The 8124-nt window shown below is 44.7% G+C and overlaps 1 pseudogene; it reads right to left on the reverse strand.

Annotated features, from left to right (window-relative positions):
* Window positions 1–297: 297 nt before the first annotated feature.
* LOC114588622 (hyaluronidase-1 pseudogene) lies at window positions 298–7123 on the reverse strand (annotated as a pseudogene).
* Window positions 7124–8124: the final 1001 nt, after the last annotated feature.

Below are 8124 nucleotides of genomic sequence, written 5' to 3' on the forward strand. Positions count from 1 at the left end.
TTGGCAAAAGCTGGGTCAGAGCAATAGGAGCTCACCCCGTTGCGGGGATTCGAACCGTTGTCCTTCCAATCGACAAGCCCAAGAGGCTCAGTGGTTTAGACCACAGCGCCACCCGCTTAAAACGGGGCACTTGGCCGGCATGTAATATATACCACATTTTTAACCCATTGCTATTGCAATGGGTTACAAACAAGCTATAAAATATTTTAAATAAACAGATGAATAAAAATAACCAAAAGCGGAACAGTGCAATATTGAGTAAGAGAGACTGAATTGCCTTTATTGCCAGTATGGTTTTCACCCTTTTGAGGACGAAGGCCACTTGCAAGCCGACCCCTTCCATCCCTGGTAACAGTGGCAGATGAAACTGCTTTTCAGGGTCTTTCTATCCTTCTGCCTCAGATATCCTTTCACGAGGACTTTTCTTGCATCAGAGTTATCGAAGACAATCTTATAACGGTGAGAAGGCAAATGCAGATAAGCATCCGATTCACTGTTTCTACGAACGCATCTTCCATTCATGTTGCAGAGAGTTTTGCTGCAGAACGTGGCCGCAGAAGTCACATTAATGATGTAACGTCCCAAGGGACCACTTACATAGCTTTTCAGTTGCACGCAGCTTTCCTAATAGAAAACAAAGACAACAACAGGCTTAGTGGCAGAGCGATACCTTGCACATCTACAGGGAAGTAAACTCCACAGGGTCCACGGTGGCTCACTCCCATATAAACTGGAATATTGGGTTGCAGATTGCATCTCTATTGTCAAATGACCAGGACAGATACTTGTCTGAGTGATCAAGGAATGTGTCCGTGGCAAAGAAGGGAATTGGGGGGGGGGATTCCCTAAATCTCAGTTTTATTTATTTATCTGTATGTTTCTACAGCCCATGGTAGGGAGGAAAGCAGCAAAATGGGTTCTTCATTTTGCTCCTCATCTTTTTCTGTAATTTCCAGATCTCTTGACAGCACCACGGGATGCGGGTGGCGCTGTGGGTTAAACCACAGAGCCTAGGGCTTGCCGATCGGAAAGTCAGCAGTTTGAATCCCCGCGGCAGGGTGAGCTCCCGTTGCTCGGTCCCTGCTCCTGCCAACCTAGCAGTTCGAAAGCACTTAGTGCAAGTCGATCAATAGGTACCGCTCCGGCAGGAAGGTAAACGGTGTTTCCGTGTGCTGCTCTGGTTCGCCAGAAGCGGCTTTGTCATGCTGGCCACATGACCCGGAAGCTGTACGCCGGCTCCCTCAGCCAATAAAGCAAGGTGAGCACTGCAACCCCAGAGTTGGCCACGACTGGACCTAATGGTCAGGGGTCCCATTACCTTTACCTTGACACCACCACAACGTGTAGGTATATAGGTTTGCCTAGTAGGAGAGCCCACTCAGTTGAGCCACCAAGATTGTCACATTCAGGTGGCTTCTCTGCATTTACATTTTGCCCTGCTCTTTCTGAGCTCTCCCCCCTTCTCTCTCTCTCTCTCTCTCTCTCTCTCTCTCTCTCTCTCTCTCTCTTTCTTTCCTTCTTTCTTCCTTTTCTTTCTTTCTTTCTTTCTTTCTTTCTTTCTTTCTTTCTTTCTTTCTTTCTTTCTTTCTTTCTTTCTTCTGCCCCAGAGCTTTCACCACGAAAATCAGCTCTTTGAAGAATCTCTTTTCTCCTTTACTTTTTTTTGTTCTTTTTATGATTTTAAATTCTTGAGAGCCCTCTGTTTATCTTACTCATATGTCAGTTTTATTTTCTGAAGCCCATAGCTTTTTTTTCAGAGGGTACCCAAGGCTACGCAGCACCGGCACCTCTTTTTTGTTGTTAAAAAGTGTGGCGCTTACTTCATGGTGATTACTGGCATCCATTTTCCTTTTTTAAAAAAAGCACTGCTGAAGACTTATATTTGGGGTAAAAAGATACATACAGAGAGGTGTTGGACAGAAGAGGAAGGCAGGCAAGAAAGGTCTTTCTCAAGGTGTGAGGTTGAGGAAGGGGGAAGCTCCCAGGTGTGAGCTGGGAGGATTTACTTCCCTGTATGTGGACTGACGGGACGCGGGTGGCACTGTGGGTAAAAGCCTCAGCGCCTAGGGCTTGCCGATCGAAAGGTTGGCGGTTCGAATCCCCGCAGCGGGGTGCGCTCCCGTTGCTCGGTCCCAGCGCCTGCCAACCTAGCAGTTCGAAAGCACCCCGGGTGCAAGTAGATAAATAGGGACCGCTTACTGGCGGGAAGGTAAACGGCGTTTCCGTGTGCTGCGCTGGCTCGCCAGATGCAGCTTTGTCACGCTGGCCACGTGACCCGGAAGTGTCTCCGGACAGCGCTGGCCCCCGGCCTCTTGAGTGAGATGGGCGCACAACCCTAGAGTCTGTCAAGACTGGCCCGTACGGGCAGGGGTACCTTTACCTTTACCTTTTATGTGGACTGAACATTAAGATACAATTGTGATAGATTTTGTGTTGTTGTTGTTGCTGCTGCTGCTGTTCTGTTCTGTTCTGTTCTATTATTTTATTTTATTTTTCTTTCTTCTTTCTCCCCCCTTTCTTCTTCTGTTATATCTTTTTGTTTCTTTTTCTGCATTACATTATTATTATTATTATTATTATTATTATTATTATTATTATTATTTATTACTCTTTAGACCAGTTTGGTTTTTTACTGTATTGCAGTGGTACCTCAGGTTAAGTACTTAATTCGTTCCAGAGGTCCATTCTTAACCTGTAACTCTTCTTAACCTGAAGCACCACTTTAGCTAATGAGGCCTTCTGCTGCCGCCGCACCGCCAGAACCCGATTTCTGTTCTTATCCTGAAGCAAAGTTCTTAACCTGAAGCACTATTTCTGGGTTAGCGGAGTGTGTAACCTGAAGTATATGTAATCTGAAGCATATGTAACCCGAGATACCACTGTATATGTAAAAAAACAAAATTAATACACAGGGGTGGGGAGAGAAGAAGATGAGAGGTTACCCAAGAATTCTTGCAAAATCAAATTCATTTTCTTAATTCACTTACTTTACTTAGGGCATACCGATGGTTTCCCCACAGGACGACTCCTGCGGCCCCCAGTGCTGCACTCTCACCAATAGTATTCACCAAGTCTTCCTGAAAAGTAAAGCAGGAACATGCATAATAACCAAGAGGCAAAGGTAAGGCACTGCTGCGATGTCCCCCTATGAACCAACCTGTGATCATAACCTGAAGCTCTTCTCCATGTGCCTCCTACACGAGAGGTCCAGAGAGCAACAACACAAGAACGGGCCTTTTGTGTGGTGGCTCCCTCCTTGTGGAACACTCTCCTCAGGGATGCTCACATGGCGCCTTCATTACATAGTTTTAGGCACCAAGCAGTAGCCTTCTTCTCCCAGGGCTTTGGCTAATTAAACGATCTATGGCCTTTGAAACTGTGTTGGGGGCCTCTAGGTATTGTTTTTGCTTATTACTATGGTATGTATTTTTGTGTTTTTATATTGTAAACCATTCCGTGATCCTTGGATGAAGGGTGATATAGAAATAATAATAATAATAATAATAATAATAATAATAATAATAATAATAATAATAATAATATAATACACACTCATTTTGCTTTTCTTTTCTTTTTTGGTTCACCATTGCAGAAACTACTAAAGAAACAGGTTTTTCGAACACTACAACCTGCCCGCCTTGCAACACCTGTTTGCCAGAGATTTCACTGGTAGGAATGTGCACACCAGAGGGTTTAATGCCGTTTTCTACAACACTGTCAACCCTCTTTTACAAACAAAGGCTAGTGTCTATCTCCTGTGAAAACATGCAGCAATTTCAAGAGTGTGGGATCAATCCGAATGACCAGGATAGGTAAAGGTAAAGGTAAAGGTAAAGGGACCCCTGACCGTTAGGTCCAGTCGCAGATGACTCTGGGGTTGCGGCGCTCATATCACTTTACTGGCCGAGGGAGCCGGCGTACAGCTTCTGGGTCATGTGGCCAGCATGACTAAGCCACTTCTGGCGAACCAGAGCAGCACACGGAAACACCGTTTACCTTCCTGCTGGACTGGTACCTATTTATCTACTTGCACTTTGACGTGCTTTCAAACTGCTAGGTTGCCAAGAGCAGAGACCAAGCAACGGGAGCTCACCCCGTCGTGGGGATTTGAACTGTCGACCTTCTGAACAGCAATCCAAATGACCAGGATAGGGCACAATAAATGCGAACCCTTTTCAGCACCCATAAAGCTCAAAAACTCTGTATTCCGAAAACTGCATCCCTGCTACCTGTGTAACTCAACTCTGAAACGGCCTGGATAACTCGGTTGGTTAGAGCATGGTGCTGACAGTGCCAAGGTTGCTGGTTTGATCCTGGCAACTGCATATTCCTGCATTGCAGGGGGTTGGGCTGCTCGACAATCCTCAGGGTCCCTTCCAACTCTATGATTCTACTGTGAGCTCCCATGCCACCTCCGGCCCTGTGCTTTTCTACAACTCTATGAACCTGTTGGGAAAAGTCACCATGTCAACAGTATGTGGGTGATATCCAGCTCTTATTCAGGAGAGGATGTGCAGTTGCTGGATCGGAGTCTGGGTGCAGCAATGAGCTGGGTGAAGGCCAATGAGTTGAGACTGAACTCTGTCGAGATGAAAGTGCTGGTGGTGGGCAGTACTTGGCTCCATGCTGGATGAGGCCGAACTCTTCCAGAAGGATCAGGTGCATAGATTGGGCGGTATTCAAGGACCAAACACTGGAAGGCTGTCTGGATATGTTGAAAGGAGTTCCTGAGCTTGGAGATGGTGTAAAATGAGGCTGCCAGGCTTCTGGGTGGCATTGCGATTTGGGAATGGACCTCACCAATCCTTAAAGAACAGCACCGGAATGCAAGCAGGCCCAGTTTTCAGACTTTGGTCTATAAAGTACGTTCCTAGGCCCCAAATACTTGAATGCTTGCCTCTGCCAGTATATGCTACTATCTGCAGCAGAGGCCCTGTTGTGGTCCTGTGACTGTGGCACATCATGCAGCCAACTCACATAGCTCATTGTCAGTTGTGGCTGTAGAACTTCGCTGTGGTGCTCTGCTGAGGAACTCTCTCCCACTAGAAATATGACACACACACATATACCCCGTTCTGCTGTTGCCAACTTTTCATCACCACATGAAGAACATTCTGGTGTGTTTAAAGGCGTTGACTCCTGGAGGCCAATGCACTTTGACCCCTCCCCATCTTTTTCTTTTCTTTTTTTTGAAAGGGCAGAGCCCCTTCAATATTCAGAGGACCTCACTCGCAAGATCAGGGTGCTGCGTTGGGCCCCCTCAATTGTCCAGAGAATCTGGCACCTCTGGGTGTATTGTGGATTTAGGGAAGAGAGTGCTTAGTCTTGCTCTGTTCACCATGACAGTATATTTCTTTTTAGAGTGTTTATGGTTTAAATGCATATATTTGTGGTTTAAATGTCTATGTATATGTGTTATGGTACACGTATATTAGGGCTGCTGTACGTCCGGGTTTTCCTTTCCCGGACATATCCAGGATTCATCCAGGTGGAATTCCCGAAAACCCGGACATATGGCAACTCATGCCGGAAGTGTTGTTATTTTTGTGATTTTCCTTAAAAATACCTCAAAAACTCAATATACTTTTGGGGAAATTTGGCAAAAAAAAAAAAACAGCTCAGAAACTTTAGCCAAATGAATAAGAATAAGAAGAATAAACGCTTAACAACTTTTGTGTCTGGATTTTTACTTTTTGAAATATAGCAACCCTAACATATATGATTGTGGAGGTTCAGCTCAGGCCAACCCACCCTGGATCATTTTGGGGACAACCCAGCCTGCCCTGGAAGCAGCATTAAATCGCTTTGGGGAGCAGGACAAATGTTTCGGCTAAAAAAAACAAACCTGCTGAGAGCCGGGAGCTTCCATTCTGCAAAGTGCTCCTTCATAAGTGGCCCCTCTGTAAGAGCAATCTGCAGGAAAGTCCCTTGCAAGGCAACAACTGTTCAAGAGAGTGTCTACTTGTGAGACTACTGCACTTTTGGAGCTCAAAGGACACTAGTTCACTCTCCGGAGAAGGGATTTCTGGTTTCAGAGCATTGCCTACTTAGTGACAGAAGTTGTCCTAGGATCTTGCATGAATTCCTTTCTCTAACATTGGAGCTTTCACGTGTATACAATCAGCTCAACAGTAATGTTTAAGCTGGTTCTGGGAGGTTTATAGATTCTAGTCTATGCCTTTCCCCTTACCTCTGTCAAAGGGCTGAACGTTCTGGCATAAAATGGCCTAGAATACACAAAAACAGGCAAGGCATAGTCCTTTCTAGCCATGGTAGCAACACGCATTGCTTCCATAACCCGATAGCGCACAAATCTCTGAGAGTTCCGACTTGACTGCAGCCTGTGCTGCAGGTATACGGAAGGATATAGGGCAGTGCTTTCTTTCCATAACCAAAGCAGACGGTCGTTCAATTTCAAGTCAAGCTTTTCACATTTTCCTGTGTATTTATCTGGATGCACCATGAAATTATAATTATGGCATTCCGGGTATAGATAGTAACCCCAGAGTCCCTTTGGTCTCATTCTTTTCGCTTCGATAAGGGTGTTCTTCATAAACGTCTCCCCTGCCTTTTCAAATGCTTGCTTGGCGGCGCTCCTGATTCTGAAACTAGACCAGTGAGGATTCTCCTTTCTAATAGGTTCAAGAGACCAAATTTTGTACATATTTCTAGTGCCCACGTTCCTCATCCACTGGGGCTTCCAGTCTACCCAGTCAATGACTCCAAGTCCCTGGAATTGATTCGTAGGTATGGCCTTTTTGAGATCAGACTTGACTTTGGCGATGTGCTTGTATAGGTTTCCACGCTGTGGTATTCCTCCATTGATGGGCTTAGCGGGGCTCTTTAAATAGGGGTAGTAGCCCAAGAGATTGTGATAAAATATTGTCACAGTGGAGCCACTCAAATCGTCATTGGGATTTGCGTGAATTTTAAAAGTTCTAAGGTCTAAATCCACCTTGTACCGCAGCTGGCACAGTCTGGTTGGTGCGTTCCATAGCACTACGAAAGGTTTGCGTGCAAACAATGGAGTCCTCGCATGCATAATTTCTTTACCATCCACCACCATCACTAACATCCAGGCTCCTAGACATGTAATCCACAGATGGCGCAGAGTATGCCATTTTTCTGATACTGCTGTGGCAACTTCATCAAAGGGTTGGAAGAGGGAGTAAAGAAAGAAAACGTTAGTGAACAGTGAAGACAGTATCTTTTTTTAAAAAAAACACACACACACCACATTGTGATTTGACTTTACAAATGCAAAAATAATTGCAATGCCAAATACATAGCCATAATATGAGATTTCTCTTAATCTTGTGACTCCCCCCTCCCACACATACACATCACTTCCACAGGTTCTATTGTCAACATTTCCAACTGCATATTATTTCATAGTCTATATTTTATATCAATCCATATTATCCATGATATTTGTTACATTACAAGTGAGATTTAAATCCTGCTAATGTTTTCATCTGCTTACAGTGGTCTGCTAAATCAATTATAAATTTCTCCCATCCTTCCTTGAATTTCTTGTCTTCTTGGTCTCTGAGTTTCTCTGAGTCAGTTTTGCCATTTCAGCTTAGTTTGCCATTCCTCCCTGTTAGGGACTCTTTCTTCTTTCCATCAGTGAAGACAAGACCTAACATAACTTTTTCTAAATGGTGAATCAGTTAAAAATCACAGCCCTAGAACAAACTAGCCCCAGTAAGGTTGCTGCAGAGGCTTGATTGGCAAGTCAGCCTTTCCCAGAAATCAACCCCAGGTTGCAGAATCTAATGTAGCAAAACAGGCACCAAGCTCTCAATGTGCAACCCAGGGTGGATCTACAATCATGGTTTTTAACATTAAGGAAGGGTTAAGGAATGCTTTTGATAAGCTAGATGGACACATGATGTCCTGCTATTTACGTTCATAATGCGTTACTATCTTGTCTTTTTTAATCGCTGTGGTGGTCATGTGGGATTGCTATGAGGAATTATGAAAAATGAAGCAAGCCATTGTGTCAGCGGTGAAAGCATTGCTTTGACTGGGTTTGAGTCATTGACACGATTTCTGATTCAACCCTACAAGTCTTCATCTCTGCCCCATTTTCTCTATGCCTGACGGTCATGTACAGTGGTA

Source organism: Podarcis muralis, chromosome 2, assembly GCF_964188315.1.
Source record: "Podarcis muralis chromosome 2, rPodMur119.hap1.1, whole genome shotgun sequence".
Lineage (NCBI taxonomy): Eukaryota > Metazoa > Chordata > Lepidosauria > Squamata > Lacertidae > Podarcis > Podarcis muralis.